Source organism: Chiloscyllium punctatum, chromosome 23 (assembly GCF_047496795.1).
Source record: "Chiloscyllium punctatum isolate Juve2018m chromosome 23, sChiPun1.3, whole genome shotgun sequence".
Classification (NCBI taxonomy): Eukaryota; Metazoa; Chordata; class Chondrichthyes; order Orectolobiformes; family Hemiscylliidae; genus Chiloscyllium; species Chiloscyllium punctatum.
In genome coordinates this window covers 79,350,628-79,371,533 of record NC_092761.1, presented here as the reverse complement: position 1 = coordinate 79,371,533, position 20,906 = coordinate 79,350,628, and positions in this window count along the sequence as shown.

The following is a 20,906-nucleotide window of genomic DNA, read 5'->3' as shown; positions in this document are numbered from 1 at the left end:
CAACTAGGGAAGTATCACCATTTGGATTAATTGTCCAAAAAGGTCTGACAGACTCAAAATGCTGAATGGGCAACTGTGTCTGAAAGGGTTAATATTTACTTGAGTGCAAATATCATGTGATTTGATGCCACACTATGAGTTTACTGGTTTTACTGACTGATTGAGGAGAAGGCAAAGTCCAGAACTGTCTTTAGGCTTAGGCTTCAAAAGAATAATACTTATGATACATTTACAATGGACACTCTAATACTTGGTAATCACTACTATGCCAGGTTATAATTCGTAGTTACATTAAGTACAGATTAATCTATATCCTTTGTGTGTTCACGTCAATGTGTTTTGAAGACTTCTTCTCATTCCTGAGTGATCTAAGCCTGCCTAATTAACAGCATTTATAAGCAGTGTTGTGTAGCTCTATGCAAGTTTGCACAAGGGTCCAGAAGCCCTAACACAACAGTAAGCACAACTGATAGTGTAAGTGTCATGAAGACTTGGTTAGAATAAAATAGGAGCTGATAGGGGACAGTCCTGAGGCTGGAGTGCTTTTAGCAGTTTCTCCTAGAGTCATAGAGATGTACAGCATGGAAACAAACCCTTCAGTTCAACTCATCCATGCCGACCAGATATCTGAAATTAATCTAGTTCCATTTGCCAGCTCTTGGTCCATATCCCTCTAGACCTTCCTATTCATGTGCCCATCCTGATGCCTTTTAAATGCTATAATTGTACCAGCCTCCACTTCTTTTAGCAGCTCATTCCATACACGACCACCTTCTGTGTGAAAAGAAAATTGCCCCTTAGATCCCTCTTAAATCTTACCCTTCTTACCTTATCCTATACCCTCTAGTTTTGGATTATCCTACCATCGGAAAAAAGACCTTGGCTGTTCACCCTATCCGTGCCCCTCATGATTTTATAAATCTCTATAAGGTGACCCCTCAAAAATGTTGCAATGTTGATTATATTCAAGTAAACTCTAAATAGCTACAGTAATGCGGTAAAACTCCTATTGTTTACTCTACATGACTCATCCAGTTGGACCACTAAACTAGCTGTTATCATCCATGCTGTACTATTTTGGGCTTGAAGGAACCTATGTGAACATGATGAGCAGTAATTGTTGACCCAAGTCTAGTGAGCATCACTGCAACTAAATGAAAATAAGAGAAGTTGGGCTTTAGGCCATCAAGAAAATGCAGGGGAGAAAAACACCGGTGATTGACAAAAAACAGACACTGCTGATGTCTAATAACCTGACAACATCAATCATCACTTCAATTTTTAATCAGTAGGTGGAACTTGAGGTCCACATGTGGAAGCTACTTCTGAAACTGAAGTTAATGTGGTGGCAAGCTGAGTGATGTGTGCAGAATCACAGAGGCAACTTGGAATGGCTGCACGGCCGCACAGGGGATGCTGCTCAAAATAGAAGAAAACTTCAGGTAGCGATATAGAAAACATTTGAGACCAGATGTGGTTATGCAGCAACAGAAGGAATCCAAGGCAGAGACACAGACTGCACTGTTAGATGGTGATCTGAGGAAAAGGTCCCAAGTCCCAATTGAGCTGTTGAGCCAAGCAAAAGTTAAGGATTGCACTTTTTGAAATCAAAAATCCCTTGCATAAAAGGGATAGAGTTATAGATTATTAGAGCATGCAAGAGGCCCTTTGGCCATCGTATCCTTGCTGGTCATCAAGCACCTGTCTACTTTAACTTCATTTCCCAACACATGGCACAGAGCCTCGTCTGCTATAGATTTCAAGTGTTCTTCTAAATACTTATGAAGCACTGTGATGGTTGCCACCTTACCAAAATGTTGCTAACCGGGCAGGGCTTACACAGTTAATGGTAAGGCCCTGGGGAATGCTTTGAACAGAGACAGACATAAGAGTGTAGGTACGTAGTTCCTTGAAAGTGGTGCCACAGGTAGACAAGGTGGTGAAGGCGGCCTTTGGCATTCTAGCCCTCATTGGCCAGACCATTGAGTATAGAAGTCGGGCCATCTTGTTACAACTGTACTAGACTTTGGTAAAGCTACATTTGGAGTACTGCATACAATTCTGATCACTCTGTTATAGAAAGGATGTTATTAATCTGGAAAGGGTGCAAAAAAGATTTAGGAGGATGTACTGAGGCTGAAGGGCTTGAGTTATAAGGGTAGACTAGATATGCTGGGTCATTTTTTTCTTGCTGGGTCAGAGGCTGAGGGGTGACCTTATAGAGGTTTATACATTCATGAGAGGCATAGATAAGCTCTGTGCCAAGGTCTTTTCACCAGAGTAGGGGAGTTCAAAACTAGAGGGCATATACTTCAGATGATAAAGGAAAGACTGAAAGGAGCCTGAGAGGTAACATTTTCACAGAAAGGGTGGTGCATATATGGAACAAGCTGCCAGAGGAAGTGAGGGAGGTGAGTACAATTATAACATTTAAAAGACTTTTGGACAGAAAGGTTTAGAGAGTTATGGGCCAAATATAAGTAAATGGAACTACTTAAGTTCAGGAAATCTGGTCGTCATGGACAATTTGGACCGAAGGGCCCCGTTTTCATGTTATATGACTCCATGACTCTACCATCAGGCAGTGAGTTCCAGAGCTGGTAAGGTACAGCTCTGAGGTTACTGAGCTCTGAACAGTCTTCTGAATGTAAACTGTGTTCACATTATGAATAATTGTTTGCAGTAAGGTAATAAAATTCCTTTTGCTTACTCAACAATTTGATCAGAAAGATGGTTATCCTCATTGAGACTATACCACTCCAGGCCTGAAGGAATCCACACATAAATTGCTGATTGATCCTCTGTGCGGATATTGCCCCTTCTTTCTTTTTAGTTGTCCATGACACAGGGTTTGGGACCCTCTGGTTGGTAAGGATTTGCTCAGCATTTGCTCAGCCATGGAAGAACAAAGCAACTGTATTGAAACAGTCACCGAACTATTTCTTGCAGTATTATTTTGGGAAGAATGTTTGATACACGCTGTGAAGCTAAGAGTCCTTCTTTCCAAATCTTGACTGGTACATGTGGATCCAAACGCTTGAGAAAAAATCTATTATCAGTTGGTAGGCTGAATACAAAACACTTACAAATTGCTTTAACTGATAGGATACTAATTAATACTCAGATAACTAGATGAAGCAGTGTGCAATGAAATAGCAGGATGTCTAATAAACTGGAGAATAACATTGATTTACATTCCAAGGGGAAGAAGAATACAATTCCAAAAAAGATTCTGCAGTTTTAAATGCACCTAACAAACCTGTGAAAAGATGCAGAACTGTCACAATATTTGGTTTTATCTGGTGGAAGAACACATAACTGGTCGTTCTTGTTTAACGATGACATTAAAAGGTTATGGGTTTCTGTGAAACTTCCACGCATGGGTGAGATTTATTCTACCTACATCATCAAAATTAATGAGGAAGTGCACTATGTAAGTGCAATATGCATACAGTATCTCAGTTCTCAAACACTATTAAACAATCTCCAAACACAATGAAATGAACTTAATTTTCCCTGCCAGTATTTTGAATATTAAGCTTTAATAATCATTTCAATTTTGCAAATACCTTATTAACTACCAGTCATTGTATTTCTGTAGTAAGAATTTTATGATATAGTTTTTGATTCTGGCAATTGTCTTGTGAATTGGTAGATGCATTGACATGAAACCTGTGGCGTGGGCAGACTGAGAGATGGTTATCTTCCCAGTTCTGGCTTGTCATGGTTTCCTCTGTCTCAAGAGTGACTGCAGCCTGACTCTGGTAGGTTTCTGCAAACTTGTCCATTTACGCTATTGAGCATTGTTATATTATGTCTATCAGCTAGTTTGCAAGATACCTTTAAGTGACATAGGGTCATGATGTTATCTCCAGGTCAATAGCATGTGACCTGATGATATATTATTCTCATTCTCTTGTCGTAACGGGACCAGTTTGTTACTGAATTGCTCAATAGCAGCCCAGAACCAACAGTGCTTGTCATTGTAATAGATGCAGATTCCAGGATTTGTTGCAAAGGTCAACTAAATCTTTCAGTTCTATCTTAATAATGTCATAGCTTGATGTTGTGTGAGCGAATGTAAGTATTGCCTCATCAGATACAAATACCCTGCTGGATTGTAAGGGCAAATCAGTTTGTACATAGTATATAATATTATTCTTGATCTGTAATTACTTGTACAATAATAGTTAATCTTTTCTCTGGCCTCATTGTGGACTCAAACTCCCAGCCTCACCATGGACTCCACTCCCAGCGTCAGCATGGTCTCTCTGATCGGCCTCAGCATGGACTCTCGTACTGGCCTCAGTGAGGACTCAAACTCCCGGCCTCAGCGTGGACTCTCTGACCAGCCTCAGCATGGACTCGCGTACCAGTCTCAGCATGGACTTGTGGGAAACGAAGCTCACTACCAAATAATTTTAGTCCCAGTCAAATTCCGAAGCAGTCTTTATTCATATGTTCTTGCAAGACCAGGTGTCCAAAAAGTAGGCACACCCTGGAATAATATCAGTACAGTTTTATACAGTTTCTGTGAGTCTCTCGGTACTTCCCCTTTTACTTTATTGGCTTAGCATGCAAAGCATCAAACCTATCACAAGTATTCGTAACTCTCCGCCTTTGTTTACTTCTCCCCTTACTCTTTCTTCAGCGCCCCTTACCCATGTTTAGTTCTTGCCTTATTTGGTTATCCTTATTCTATCCAGTTCCGTGCTCGTGACAAATTGCAGCTGCTAGTCTAACCATTTTATCACATCCCTCGTGGTCTATTGTTTGCGTGTACCCCCACACCCCCCCCCCCCCCCCACCTTTCACTGCTAGCCGAGTCTTATGATTTCTGCTGAAGCAATCCTGAGTCTTATGACTTCTGCGTACATGATTTCTGCATTATGGCTTCTGCTAAAGCAACATTTCCTCCCCTGATAGCCCACACTAAGTCTTATGACTTCCGAGTTTGTGATTTCTGCAGAAGTAACACTTACACACAATTTTCACAAACATATTTTCCACAGACTCAAACTCCCGGCCTCAGCGTGAACTCAAACTCCTGGCCTCAGCGTGGACTCTCTGACCAGCCTCAGCATGGACTCGCGTACCGATCTCAGCATGGACTCTTGTACCGGCCTCAGCGTGGACTCAAACTCCCGGCCTCAGTGTGGACTCAAACTCCCGGCCTCAGCGTGGACTTAAACTCCCGGCCTCAGTGTGGACTCAAACTCCCGGCCTCAGTGTGGACTCAAACTCCCGGCCTCAGCGTGGACTTAAACTCCCGGCCTCAGTGTGGACTCAAACTCCCGGCCTCAGTGTGGACTCTTATACCGACCTCAATATGGACTCCAACCCCTGGCCTCAGTGTGGCCTCTCAAACCAGCCTCAGCACAGACTCTCATACCGGCCTCAGCGTGGACTCAAACTCCCAGCATCAGCATGGACTCAAACTACCGGCCTCAGCATTGACTCTCGTACCAGCCTCAGCACAGTCTCTTGTACTGACCTCAGTGTGGACTCGAACTCCGGGCCTCAGTGTCAACTGAAACTCCTGGCCTCAGCATGGACTCAAACTCCCGGCCTCAGCGTGGTCTCAAGCTCCCGGCCTCAGCATGGACTCCACTCCTGGCCTCAGCGTGGTCTCAAACTCCCAACTTCAGCATGGACTCAAACTCTCGGCCTCAGCATGGACTCTTGTACCAGCCTCAGCATGGACTCAAATGCCTGACCTCCGCGTGAACTCACATTCCCACCCTCAGCATGGACTCCACTCCTGGCCTCAGCGTGGTCTCAAACTCCCAACTTCAGCATGGACGCAAACTCCCGGCCTCAGCATGGACTCTACCACCGCCAAACTCAGCCTCGAGGTGAAGCCCAGCGTAGTTTGATTTGGTAGGTCTGTTACCATGAACTCTTATTTATCTATTTTTCTAATTTATTGCTGGACTTCTTTTTCTTTATTTTTCTGATTTGTTTTCCTAATAATTTGTAATTAATCTGTACATGGGTACTTTGGTACCCAAGATGGCGCTGTAAATAGTGACTTGTAAACATTTCACTGTACTGCAATGAGTACATGTGACAGTAAAGCTAATTCTAATTCTTCACAGTCTCTTACACATGATACTACATGATTACATACATTGACATTTATTATCACACTCATTCACATGTGCCACGGCCATGAACTCTAGCGTTGCCTCTCAAAACTCATGTGTCTCCCTTTAGTGGGCGGCACGGTGGCACAGTGGTTAGCACGGCTGCCTCACAGCGCCAGAGACCCGGGTTCAATTCCTGACTCAGGTGACTGACTGTGTGGAGTGTGCACATTCTCCCTGTGTCTGCATGGGCTTCCTCCTACAGTCCAAAGATGTGCACGTCAGGTGAATTGGCTGTGCTAAATTGCCCGTAGTGTTAGGTAAAGGGGTAAACGTACGGGAATGGGTGGATTACGCTTTGGGGGGTCGGTGTGGACTTGTTGGGCTGAAGGGCCTGTTTCCACACTGTAATGTAATCTAATCTAATCCTTTAAGGCATTCATTAAAACCCAGCAGGTTTCAGGGGAGCCAGCTGTCCTCATATCTCTTTGGTGTAGGATTTACTAAGTCCTCGCTGTTAATCTTCTTTTGCAGCACATTGGGAATTTTAATTTTACTATGTTAAAGACACTATAAGAATTTAAACTGTATGGTGCTCAATTATAAACTATCTCTGTATCATATACAAAATCATGGACATGTCTCACATCAAGAATTTTTCTGCTTAAAGAAAATAAGGTTTTTCGGGCATTTTCAAAATTATTTTGGTTTTGATTGATGTAATTAAGGAGAAACATTTTCGGTGACAGAAAGGTTCCTGAGTGTGGAGGACAGATTTAACATGACTAATAACAGAACTGGAGGTGAAATGATGAAACACGTTTTGATTTGGGACATATCACCTCAAAGCAATTGCAAAAAAAAAAGGGTGGTGTGGTGGCTCAGTGGTTAGCACTGCTGCCTCACAGCGCCAGGAATCTGGGTTTGATTCCAGCCTCAAGCAACTATCTGTGTGGAGTTTGCACATTCTCCCTGAGTCTGCATGAGTTTCCTTCAGGTGCTCTGGTTTCCTCCCACAGTCCAAAGCTTAGGTGAATTGGCCATGCTAAGTTGTCCATCGTGTTCAGGGATGTGTATGTTAGGTGCTTTAGTTATGGAAATGTAGAGTAATAACATAGGGGAATGGATCTGAGTGGGATACACTGCGGAGGATTGGTGTGGATTTGTTGCGCTGAATGGCCTGCTTCCACACTGTTGGGGTTCTATGGTTTGAAAGATAAAGGATTCTGTGCTCACCTTCCACCCTACCAACCTTCACATAAACCAAATCATCCGCCGACATTTCTGCCACCTCCAAACAAACCCCACTACCAGGGATATATTTCCCTCCCCATCCCTTTCCGCCTTCCGCAAAGACCGTTCCCTCCGCAACTACCTGGTCAGGTCCACGCCCCCAAACAACCCACCCTCCAATCCTGGCACTTTCCCCTGCCACCGCAGGAACTATAAAACCTGCGCCCACACCTCCTCCCTCACCTCTATCCAAGGCCCTAAAAGAGCCTTCCACATCCATCAAAGTTTTATCTGCACATTCACTAATATCATTTATTGTATCCGTTGGTCCCGATGCGGTCTCCTCTACATTGGGGAGACTGGGCGCCTCCTAGCAGAGCGCTTTAGAGAACATCTCAGGGACACCCGCACCAATCAACCACACCGCACCGTGGCCCAACATTTTAACTCCCCCTTCCACTCTGCCGAGGACATGGAGGTCCTGGCCCTCCTTCACCGCCGCTCCCTCACCACCAGACGCCTGGAGGAAGAACGCAATATCTTCCGCCTCGGAAAACTTCAATCCCAGGGCATCAATGTGGACTTCAACAGTTTCCTCATTTCCCCTTCCCCCACCTCACCTTAGTTCTAAACTTCCAGCTCAGTAACTGTCTCCATGACTTGTCCGGACTTGTCCTACCTGCCTATCTCCTTTTCCACCTATCCACTCCACCTTCTCCTCCCTGACCTATCACCTTCATCCCCTCCCCCACTCACCCAATGTACTCTATGCTACTTTCTCCCCACACCCACCCTCCTCTAGCTTATCTCTCCACGCTTCAGGCTCACTGCCTTTATTCCTGATGAAGGGCTTTTTCCCAAAACGTCGATTTCGAAGCTACTTGGATGCTGCCTGAACTGCTGTGCTCTTCCAGCACCACTAATCCAGAAAGGATTCTGTATTACCATCCAAAATGCATTTGGATAAATACTAGACAGCAAAAGAAATGGGCTAGGGTAAATTGGATAGTTCTACTAATGGGCTGAATGGCCTCCTCCTGCACTGTATCATTCTACAATAATGGACAGGAATGATTATGAGCTGATAGTTTGTGAACTGGCAAAGTAGAGTAATTTCTGAAATGTATGTCATTGAATTTTAAAATAACTGGAGTTAAAATGGAAGCTTTCTTCTCTTACTCAAGTTTAAAAATGGAGACCATGAGAAGTATTGTCCAAAGAGCCATTCCCAATTGATTAATTTGGGGATTAATTTGGACATGGTGGCTTTGTTTCAGCTGCCAATTAAACTGCACATTCAAGGCACTAACAGCTCTTTGAAGTGCAGATCAAGTTTGAGTCACAGCTCATCAGCATTCTATATGGATTCTGCTACTGTGTCTTTTATCATGAATGATTGACACCTCCAATTTCAGAGGCTTTTAGACTGATTAAGCACTGGTGAGTTCCTCCAGAATTTTCATCCTTCGTTGAAAAATATCTGAACTCAGTGGATTGATTGGGATTTTCAATTTTCAACATAAAACATTTGGAAGTCTTTGAGACAAACTTGACTTTTCATTCAAAAGTCTTGTCATTTAGTAAATTCCATTATACAAATTCTCAAAAGAGTATTTTAACTCATTATAAGCTGATTTAAATTTACATTGTGTTCTGATTTAAGGTCTTGTTTTATCATTTGACATCTGTGCGTCTATTAACCTGTAATTTCTCTTTGTTTCAGCTTGTGTAGATGGATTTGACAACAGAGTATCTTTTATTTCTTAAGGGAAGTGCAAAAACATTGTTGGCAGCGATCTCTCGTGAGCTTGTTGTTACTTTTGGTATAACTCATCAACGATACGAACAAATGTGCAGTATTTCGATCTATAACACTTAGTCCCATGTGGACAGACCAGGGGCAACCAGGTTGAAGCAGACCCCAGGAACAGAGTCTGTCCGTCATGGGAGATAGGGAGTGTGAGAAACCATTGAGAGAGAGCTGGGACCCATTGCAAAGATTCATGGTTCTTAACATGCACAGAGAACTGTTGTCCTTAACTCACATGCCATGTCCTGTTCCCAAATACAGCTTCTGATTTCAACAGAGTTGGGCAGAACGGTGGCTCAGTGGTCAGCACTGCTGCCTCCCAGCACTAGGGACCCATGTTCAATTCCAGCCTCGGGCAACGATCTGTGTGGAGTTTGCACACTCTCCCCTTGTCTGCGTGGGTTTCCTCCGGTTTCCTCCCACAGTTTGAAGATTTGTAGGTTAGGTGGATTGGTCATGCTAAATTGCACGTAGTGTCCAAGGATGTGCAGGCTAGGTGGATTAGTCACGGGAAATGCAGGTTACAGAGATAGGTTAGCGGTTGGGTCTGGTTGGGATGCTCTTTGGAGGGTTGGTGTGGCTTTGATGGGCCAAATGGTCTGCCCCCATGCTGTAGGGATTCTATGATACAGGAGCCGCTCAATGGCAGGGGGAGCCTGGAGAGTGGTGGCTGAAGGAGGAGGTCTCTCAGTGGTAGGGAGAGCCTGAAGAGTGGTGGCTGCAGGGGGAGCTTGGAGAGTGGCAGCTGAAGGAGGAAGCCGCTCAGTGGCAGGGGAGCCTGGAGAGCGGTGGCTGAAGGAGGAGGCCGCTCAGTGGCAGGGGAGCCTGGAGAGCGGTGCTTGAAGGAGGAGGCCTCTCAGTGGCTGGAACGCCAAGACAAACCAGACACGGCCCCAACCCAGCCCTGAGTCTCCTGGTGAATGAGGAGCAGGTGCTGGCTCGAGTTCACAGGCTGACCCAAGGCTTCAGGTCTGTGGCTAGGCCCAGGGTCCTGAAGGAGCAGGAAGTGATGGACCGTGAACTGGATGCACTCGGAATAGGGAACAGGAAGTACAGAACTCACGCATCCGCAGGCCCACATCTCCAACTTGGATGCAGCGGTTACAGGTTTGGTGGCGTGGAGGCCCATCACAGAGACTCTGGCCGAGGTCAAGCAGTGACTACAGGAGGAACAAGAAGAAGAGAGAAAGATGAGCTCTATTGCAGTAAAATCTTCTATTATATTCAGTGTTTCAAGATGGCACTGGACTCCATGGTGACACTTTGTGTATAACACAAAAAAAAAGTTTTCTCTGTAATTTTATATACATGTGACAATAAATCTAGATCTAGTTTAATTCAAATCATTTTAAGTAGCTGCATTTTTGTTGTGAATATAAGACTATGGCATCAGAAATTACCCAGATTGTAACTCGTTGTGATACCTTGCTTCATTCCCCAATATACCATAAACTCCAATGTTATGGATCGATGGCCTTGAGGTGTTACAATATGTCTGTGGTCAGAATCACAATCAGTTGTGTATTTCATTGTACTTAAATCCTTTGCTATAGTTCATGCTCACTGCTGGTACAAGAAATGATTAAAGCAGAATAATCCTCACCTGTGTGGTTAAAGCAGCATATATCTTATAAGGAGTGAGATCACAAGTACAGGTTCAGATGCTGAGATGTAAACTTCACCCTGATGCAGTATGTCATAACTTTATAACTAAAGTGCTGTCTTACTAACAGTGATGATCAATATTGTCCTTGAAACCTGACATTCAAACTGGAACTCCATTAACAAACATATCGATTTGGACACCATTTACCAAACTCTCAGAAAAATAACCGGAAATGATATCTCCCACCACAACAGACCAAGACACAAAGATAGAAAGCAGGACAGAACACCAACACTTCACCGGAGACTCCCTGATGTTACCTAGCACGATGACAAAACATCTGAGAACAAATCTACCAGCTCAGCAAGCAAACGTACAACCTGATTGTCCTTATGTTGTAACATAAGGGTGATGTTTGACAATTAGGAGCGTAAAATAAAACAAATGACTGTCTGTTTTGCTTCTTTTAATAAGATAAAGTGAAGAGTCAGAAGTGAAATTAAACCAGTTCACCACATATTGCAGTGAGATTGTAATTCATAACTGCAGCTGCATGAGAGATGCACAAATGATAACATTCCAATAGCTACATTTCACATTTATAGATCATCATTTCTCCCAGCTATTTAATTACACCACCAATTGCTGCTGGTTTCTACAAAACTTCTATGGTAATCAAACCCTTGGGTTGTTGCTATGCTAATATTTATTACTTGGCGTATTAAGACTTATTCATTTGTCATAAATAAAGTAATGAATTACACCCAGATGACTTTTAATATTATGCAGTTTACAAGTTGCTGACTTTAATAACTGTGATCAATTGTCTTTGTGTCAAAAACACATTAAGTTATTCTGTTTTTAGGTGTATCCAAGTCAATAATTTCTCACATTTAATCCAATCCAAATTTTGCAGCCAAACATTTTATCAGAAGATATTCAGTAAGTCAAAATTTCATCTGTGTATTTGTAGGATTCTCAGCGATATAATTCTCTAAAGATGCAAGTGACAGTGATTTCATAAACTTGGAAAAATATCAAATATTAAAATGTATTACCATAATCATTGAATGTTAAAAGAACATTCATTCATGGATAGAAACTTTCTTCTGTTAACCAGTTTCAAAATGGCGACCAGGATTAGCTTTGTCTAACCGTTCCTGGTTGATTAATTTGGGGATTAGTTTGGATGTGCTCCTACTGCCAGTCAAAACTGCACAGTCAAGATGCTATCATGTTTTTGAACACTGGAAACAAACCATAGGGAGGATATCAAGAAGGATTAAACGTAGGGGAACCGTAAGAGGCACATTCAGAACAGACATTAGACAAGGCGGTCGTGCCAAAACATTAAGTCATATAATTTACATTAGGCAAGATCACAAGCAAATTTTCAAAACTTCAAAAGATCAGACCACCAAAAGGAACAAATACTTGGACATCACACCTATGGGAGTATTTTAAAAAAGGATAATTAGCTAGCAATAACATGCAATTCATAGCTGAAATTCAAAAGGAAAACCATAGTTAATTTTCTTTGATTAAGCTATTTTCCATAATTACTCTTTTCACATTAGAAACATGGCGTGCCTCCAGCAGACTGGAAGGCATCTGTCAATACTGAATAAGAGACACTGGGTGGAATCTTACAGTGACCTGAATAATGTGGGGATGACAGGGCCTGTTCTGGTGAAGTGTCACTGGGCTTGAAACATCCACTCTGCTTTCTTCCCACAGTTGCTCCCAGACCTGCTGAGCTTCTCCAGCAATTTCTGTTTTGTTTCAGATTTTCAGCATCTGCAGTTCTTTGTTTTTGTGGCAACATTGGTAACTAGGTGCATTTTCCAGCAAAATTCCTGATGGCGTGACAAAATTCTCACTGGTAGCAGTGAGAGGCCTTGTAACAGGGACTATGTTTTCGTAACGCCCTTGTTAACTCTGAATATTACCTCATTAATATGCAGCTTTCTATCCTGCCGCCTGCTGATTAGATATGGGACACTGAGAATTCCCGACATGGAAGTCAGAGTAGGTACCTGACCACTCCAGTTAGCCACTTACTCACCCTGACCTCCATCTTGAATACCCAGCTCCAACATTTTGTGTGCAGTTTTGGTCGCCATACTATAGGAAGGATGTGGAGGCACTGGAACGGGTGCAGAGGAGGTTTACCAGGATGTTGCCTGGTATTGTAGGAAGATCGTATGAGGAAAGGCTGAGGCACTTGGGGCTGTTTTCATTGGAGAAAAGAAGGTTTAGGGGTGACTTGATAGAGGTGTACAAGATGATTAGGGGTTTTGATAGGGTTGACCATGAGAACCTTTTTCCACGTATAGAGTCAGCTATTACGAGGGGGCATAGCTTTAAATTAAGGGGTGGTAGGTATAGGACAGATGTTAGGGATAGATTCTTTACTCAGCGAGTCGTGAGTTCATGAAATGCCCTAGTGGACTCTCCCTCTTTATGGGCATTTAAAGGGCATTGGATAGGCATATGGAGGATAGTGGGCTAGTGTAGGTTAGGTGGGCTTGGATCGGCGCAACATCGAGGGCCAAAGGGCCTGTACTGCGTTGTATTGTTCTATGTTCTATGTTCTAACACCTCTGGGCACAGTTTACAGGCAGTGGCTGCTCATATCTCATATCGACGGATGCTAACATCAGACTCATGCCAGCTTCTCCTCATGGCACCTGACTGATCCACTTACAGCCCACCTCTATTCAGCAATGTTACACTTTGGTGTCTACTAGCCACTCTTATTGGAATGCCTCAACAAGGACACTATGTTGCAGGGACCAACACATAGCTCATGCACTAGACCGGACTACATTTCAGGGCTGTGTCCTTGCTGCCTTAATGCACGATCATTTAGTTTCTATCTGTGTGAATACAGCATTGCTGTCTTTCTTTACCATGCCATACCTAAGAAGGCACTGCCTAAAGGCTTTTACTGCATCAACGTACTGACTCACTTCACCTGATGAAGGAGCAGCGCTCTGAAAGCTTGTGATTTAAAATAATGCCGTTGGACTATAACCTGGCGTCCTGTGACTTCTGATGTTGTTTGGCAGAGGCACAGAGCCAGGCTGCTTGTCAATACTGATTAGTACGGAGAGAGAACATCTTGCTGTACTGTACTGTGCTATGTCAACCTCACACCTACAGCATGTGACAACTGCCAGTGTGGCAACCACATTGTGTCTGCTTCAATTGTATAACCATGTTGGAAGGGCTGTGAGGAATAGTCCTTCGTCGAGAGGGACAAAATTCTCGCTGGGAGTGGCGAGAAGACTTGAAACAGGGACTGCATCAGTCAGGGGGCTCCCAGTATTGTCAGTCTAATGCAACAGCAGCACACAGCCTAAGGGTCTGGGCATGATCAATTGTTCACTTTGGCCGACTCCATCTGTCTGCCTATAATTGGGGTGTGGGCAGCATTCACTCCTCTAGGATCATTGCAAACAGGAACTGCAGGTTATCAGTGGGGCAGCTACAAGGTCAAAGTCAGGGATTGTTCAGTCATTACAGGGGCTGACTGTCCAAGTCAGTCACTGGAGGCCACTGAGTGCTGGGTGGGTCTGTATTTTGTGTGGGGGGCAGGGGAAATGGTGGGTGGGGAATGCGTATACTTTGGTGATAGAGAGTTAAGTCGATTCAATGCTGATGTTGGGAGGCAGAAACCTAGGACAATGATAGAACAATGACAATGACAGGGTTGTTTGGGAGTGGGAGGGTGTTGAGGATGGGGAAATTTGATGCGTAGGTGTATAGGCAGTAATGAATGGGAGGGCACGGGAGGCTGCTGGAACAAGGAGATTATAGTCAGTCACCATCCGGAGCCCTTGATAGAGAGACAGTGGGCTTTATCAAACTGTAGTGCCAGGGTGAGGCAGAAGCATAGCTCGATGTGGTATTCAATGACATGTGGGCATTTGGTGGAGATGAACTGTCTAGGGACAGCAAGGTAGAACAGGACATGTTGGCGAGTGGGGGGTTGGTATTTGACAACTGAGCTTAGATTGAAAGTGGCGATGTCCACTGTGACATGAATTCCCTGCCATGACTTGTTGCTTACTAGAAGTGACCTACAAGTGGAAAAATGCCTGTGGTGGACAGAGTCAATGTCAGTCTGATGAGCGAAAATGTGCATTCTACGTCTGCTCAGTAGGAGGCCACTAAAGGAGCCATTTCATTGATCAGACAGAATGCAGATTTCAGTTTCATATCATTTTCATATCATGCTTGTGAAACGCATGCAGTGGACAAGTATATGAGGTGGAAATGTTAGTCATGAGCAATGTCGACCATGTAGTTGATTCTGGCAAATTGCAGATAAACACCTCCGTGGAATAGAAGTAATCCCCGGCAATATTAAACAAGGCAGCTGTAAGGCACAGCGAATACAATTCTTATGAAACATCAAATGATGCAGGGGATATTAGCCTGAGTTTCTCTCATCCTGACTGTTAAGTATTCTGCAACTCTCTCTTATATGCAAAGATAACTTTCCTGGGTAATGTAGGGCTGGGAGGGGAAGGATTCAGTATGCATGAAACGCTTTTACTGGAGCGCTCTGCATTTGACACCTGATAGATGCAGCAACTTTCAAACTAAGTACTGATTTTAAAGTGCCATGACAGGTCAATACAACTTCCTCCTTGTCAGGACACTCCATCGTTCATTGTATGGAGGTATGTGTTCATTTGCCTTCTGTACAGCATGCCAGCACTGACCCTCCTCATAGCTCATAATGTGCACTGTTCCTTATCCAACACAAGTGTGGGTGATGGATGCAGCCACAGGAGGTGTGGTCATTGCAGTTCCTGTCTTGTGACAAAGGTGAAGTGGCTAGAGGACCAAGCCCAGGAGCTGTAGTTACCATATCCCAATAAGGACTCTAGTCCATTTTTCTGACGCTTTTGCCTCTATGGCATCTGATCTCTCAATACTACTTCCAGACCTGTGTTTCAGATATGTCCTCCTTTCTCAAATGAGAATTCCTGACCAGCGTGATTGACATGACTCTTGACAATTCTATTTCCTGCAGGTCTGCTCTTACTCCTTCCCCACCTCTTTCTCTTCTCCTATCAAATGCTCCTTAAAACTGATCTCTTCGACTAAGCCTGTGGTCACCAGCCCTGATTTCTCCTCCTATGGCTTATTGTCAAAGTATTGGCTTTGAATAGGAATATCACTTTTATTGAAGACTTTAGGGTATTCTGTCATGTAAAGGGTACTGTATAAGTTGTTATTGTTGAAAGGTCCTGCATTCATAAAAAGCACCATTTTCTTCCCTTCTATTTATGTTATATAGTCCTAAGAGTGTGGAAGCAGGCCATTCAGCCCATTGGGTGCACACCAACTCTCCAAAGAGCATTCCATCCAGGCCCACCCCATTCTTAGGGCCTTGTACTTCCCATGCTAACCCAGCCATCCCTGGACAGTATGGGTGATTTAGCATGGCAAATACACCTAACCTGCACATCTTTGGACTGTGGGAGGAAACCGGAGCACCCAAAGGAAGACAGGGAGGAAATGTGCAAACTCCACACAGACAGTCACCCAAGGATGGGATTGAACTTGGGTCCCTGGTGCTGTGAGGCAGCAGTGCTAACCACTGAGCCACCGAGAGTCAGGACTTACATCAAGATTGAGGGGGTGATGGGCTTGTAGTTAAGCACATAATTTGAGCTATCACTTGCTGCTCCTCTTCGAGTAGCAATGCTGTTCACCACACTGGGACAGCACTTGGAGTAATGCCTCACCATCTAATTCTCCCAAATATTCTTGCAGCATATCATTTCATCCGTTAACACAGTTTACACACCTAATATATCCAAGTTTGGGTTGGTGTTTGGAAATTTTTCAATCATTGATTCGTTAAGTAGTAAAGCGTCTTCAAGTCTGATTTTTGTAGAAGATCAACAGATTCGGACAGGGAAGGGGAATGCTGTTAGCAAATATTTTGGTTTTTTTAATAAAGAAAATTGAGAACTGGCTTCTCTTTCAAAAGAGTAGGAAAAATCAAGTAAATGGGTTTGATGTTAATGGAAAGTTTTCTGTGCTATGTCTCCTGAAATGCAGTTCAAATACACAAGATGAAAAACCTTTTACTTTAACTGCAGGTAATATAAGAAAGAAATCTTCATACTTGGACTGGGGAGGGATCTGATTAGATTACATTACAGTGTGGAAACAAGCCCTTCGGCCCAACAAGTCCACACCGACCCGCAACCCACCCATGCCCCTACATTTACCCCTTACCTAACACTACAGGCAATTTAGCATGGCCAATTCACCTGGACTGCACGAGGAAACCAGAGCACCGGAGGAAACCCACGCAGAATATGCAAACTCCACACCGTCAGTCGCCTGAGGCAGGAATTGAACCCGGGTCTCTGGCACTGTGAGACAGCAGTGCTAGCCACTGTGCCACTATGGATCTCTTGGAGTCCATTATTTTAAGGGCCCAAGGAATAGGAGCAGGACTAGGCCACTAGGCTTATGAAATTTTTCATGCATTCATAGAGTTCAGGGCTGATATTCCACTTCAATTCACTGTCCTGTCTATACTTGTATTCCTTGATTCTTTTTGAAATCAAAGAATTGATCAATCTCAGTTTTCATTATATTCAACAACTCAACATACACCACCCTCTGGGATGGAGTATTGACAAGATTTACAACTCTCTAAGTGAAGCAACTGGTTACCTTCTTAGTTCTCAATTAATAATGTCTTTTCCTGAGGCAATGGGTTCTAGTACCAGAGTCTTCAGTGAGAGGAAAGTGTCTCTCACCATCTACACTGTCAGATCCTCAAAGCATTTTGTGTGTCTCAATGGAATCATCTTTCAGTCTCCTGAATTCAATAGACAATAGACAATAGACAATAGATGCAGGAGTAGGCCATTCTGCCCTTCGAGCCTGCACCGCCATTCAATATGATCATGGCTGATCATTCCTAATTAGTATCCTGTTCCAGCCTTATCTCCATACCCCTTGACTCCACTATCTTTAAGAGCTCTATCCAATTCTTTCTTAAAAGAATCCAGAGACTGGGCCTCCACTGCCCTCTGGGGCAGAGCATTCCACACAGCCACCACTCTCTGGGTGAAGTAGTTTCTCCTCATCTCTGTCCTAAATGGTCTACCCCGTATTTTTAAGTTGTGTCCTCTGGTTCGGCACTCCCCCATCAACGGAAATATGTTCCCTCCTGCCAGAGTGTCCAGTCCTTTCATAAGCCTATACGTTTCAATCAGATCCCCTCTCAGTCTTCTAAACTCAAGGGTATACAAGCCCAGTCGCTTCAGTCTTTCCGTGTAAGGCAATCCTGCCATTCCAGGAATTGACCTCGTGAACCTACGCTGCACTCCCTCAATAGCCAGAATATCTTTCCTCAAATTTGGAGACCAGAACTGTACACAGTACTCCAGGTGTGGTCTCACCAGGGCCCTGTACAGCTGCAGAAGCACCTCTTTGCTTCTATACTCAATCCCTCTTGTTATGAAGGCCAGCATGCTATTAGCCTTCTTCACGACCTGCTGTACCTGCATGCTTGCCTTCATTGACTGGTGGACAAGAACACCCAGATCTCTCTGAACAGCCCCTTTACCTAATTTGATACCATTGAGGTAGTAATCTGCCTTCCTGTTCTTGCCACCAAAGTGGATAACCAGACATTTATCCACATTAAACTGCATCTGCCATGCATCTGCCCACTCACCTAACTTGTCCAGGTCACCCTGTAATCCCCTAACATCCTCATCACATTTCACCCTACCACCTAGCTTTGTGTCATCAGCAAATTTGCTAATGTTATTGCTGATACCATCTTCTATATCATTTACATATATTGTAAAAAGCTGCGGTCCCAGCACGGATCCCTGCGGTACCCCACTGGTCACTGCCTGCCATTTTGAAATGGAGCCGTTAATCACTACCCTTTGTTTCCTATTAGCCAACCAATTCTCTATCCAATCTAGTACTTTGCCCCCAATCCCGTGCGCCCTAATTTTACTCACTAACCTCTTGTGTGGGACTTTATCAAAAGCTTTCTGAAAGTCCAGGTACACTACATTCACTGGATCTCCCTCGTCCATCTTCCGAGTTACATCCTCAAAAAATTCAAGAAGATTAGTCAAGCATGATTTCCCCTTCATAAATCCATGCTGACTCTGTCCTAACCTGTTACTATTATCCAGATGTGCCGTAATTTCATCCTTTATAATAGACTCCAGCATCTTTCCCACCACTGAGGTCAGACTAACTGGTCTATAATTTCCTGCTTTCTCCCGCCCACCCTTCTTAAAAAGTGGCACAATATTAGCCGCCCTCCAATCCTCAGGAACCAACCCCGATTCTATTGAACTCTGGAAAATAATCACCAGCGCATCCACGATTTCCCGAGAGAATAGAGGCACGTTCTACTCGGCAGTACCTCATAGGGTTCCCATTTCATTCCAGGAATCAGTCATGTTATCCTCTAACACTGACTGGTCAGGCCCTTCTGCACATATTTAATATTTACTATGTTGCAAAACATTTTAAAATATTTAAAAATAACCAAGGAACCAGCATAAGTGGATAAACCCTTCATCAAACTTAAGTCAATTCTATCAGGCATTCTGAATGCTTCATATATACACATTTCATTTTGCTATTTAAAAAAAAACATTTTGTGGGATGTGGGCATTCCTGGTTGGGCCAGCATTTATTGCCCGTCCCTAGTTGCCCCCTTGAGAAGGTGGGGGTGAGCTACCTTCTTGAACAGCTGCAACCCACCTGCTGTGGATTGACCCACAATGCCCTTATGGAGGGAATTTAGGGTTTTGACTCAGCGACGGGTCAATGGAAGGTTATGGAGATAAGGCTGGAATAGGATACTGATTGGGAATGATCAGCCATGATCATATTGAATGGCGGTGCAGGCTCGAAGGGCTGAATGGCCTACTCCTGCATCTATTGTCTATTGTCTATTGTCTATTGACGTGATATATTTCCAAGTCAGGATGGTGAGTGGCTTGCATGGGCACATGAAGGTGGTGATATTCCCATATATTTGCTGCCCTTATCTTTCTAGATGGAAATGGTTGTGGGTTTGGAAGATGCTGTCTGAGGATCTTTGGTGAATTCTTGCAGTACATCTTGTAGGTAGCACATACTGCTGCTACGGAGCGTCGATGATGCTTGTGGTTGTGTGTTGCTTTGTCCTGGAAGGTATCAAGCTTCTTGTGTGTTGTTGGGGCTGCACTCATTCAGGCAAGTGGGAGTATTCTATCACACTCCTGACTTGGGCCTTGTAGATGGTGGACAGGCTTTGGTGAGTCAGGAGGAGAGTTACTCGCTGCAGTGTTCCGAGCTTCTGGCTTGCTCTTGTAGCCATTACATTTATGTGGTGAGTCCAATTAAGTTTCTGATCAACAATAACTCTCAGGATGTTGATAGTGGGGGACTCAGTGAGGTAATACCATTGAATGTCAAAGGGTGGTCGTTAGATCGTCTTTTGTTGGTGATGACATTTGTGTGGTGTGAATGTTACTTGCCACTTGTCAGCCCGAGTCTGGATATAGTCCAGATTTTGTTGTTTTTTGACTTGGACTGCTTCAGTGTTGGGAATGGTGCTGAACATTGTGCAATCATCAGCGAACATCCCCACTTCTGATATAATGATGGAGGGAAGGTCATTGATGAAGCAGCTGAAAATTGTTGGGCCTATCCTGAGAAACTCCTGTGGAGATGTCCTGGAACTGAGATGGCTGACCACCAACAACCAGGACCATCTCCCTATGTGTTAGGTATGACTCTAACCTCTGAAGGGTTTGCCCCCAATTCCAGTTTTGCTCGGGCTCGGTTGAATGCAGTTTTGATGTCAAGGGCTATGACTCCCACCTCATCTGTGGAATTCAGCTCTTTTGTCCATGTTGTAACCAAGGCTGTAATGAGGTCAGGAGCTGAATGACTTTGGCAGAACCCAAATGGGCCTCACTGAGCAGGTTAGTGCTGAGCAGGTGCTGCTTGATTGCACTGTTGATGACACCTTCCATCATTTTACTGATGATCGAGAGTAGACTGATGGGGTGGCAGTTAGCTGGGTAGTATTTATCCTGGCTTTTTTGTACTGGACATACTTGGGTAATTTTCCACATTGTCAGGTAGATGCCAGTGGTGTAAC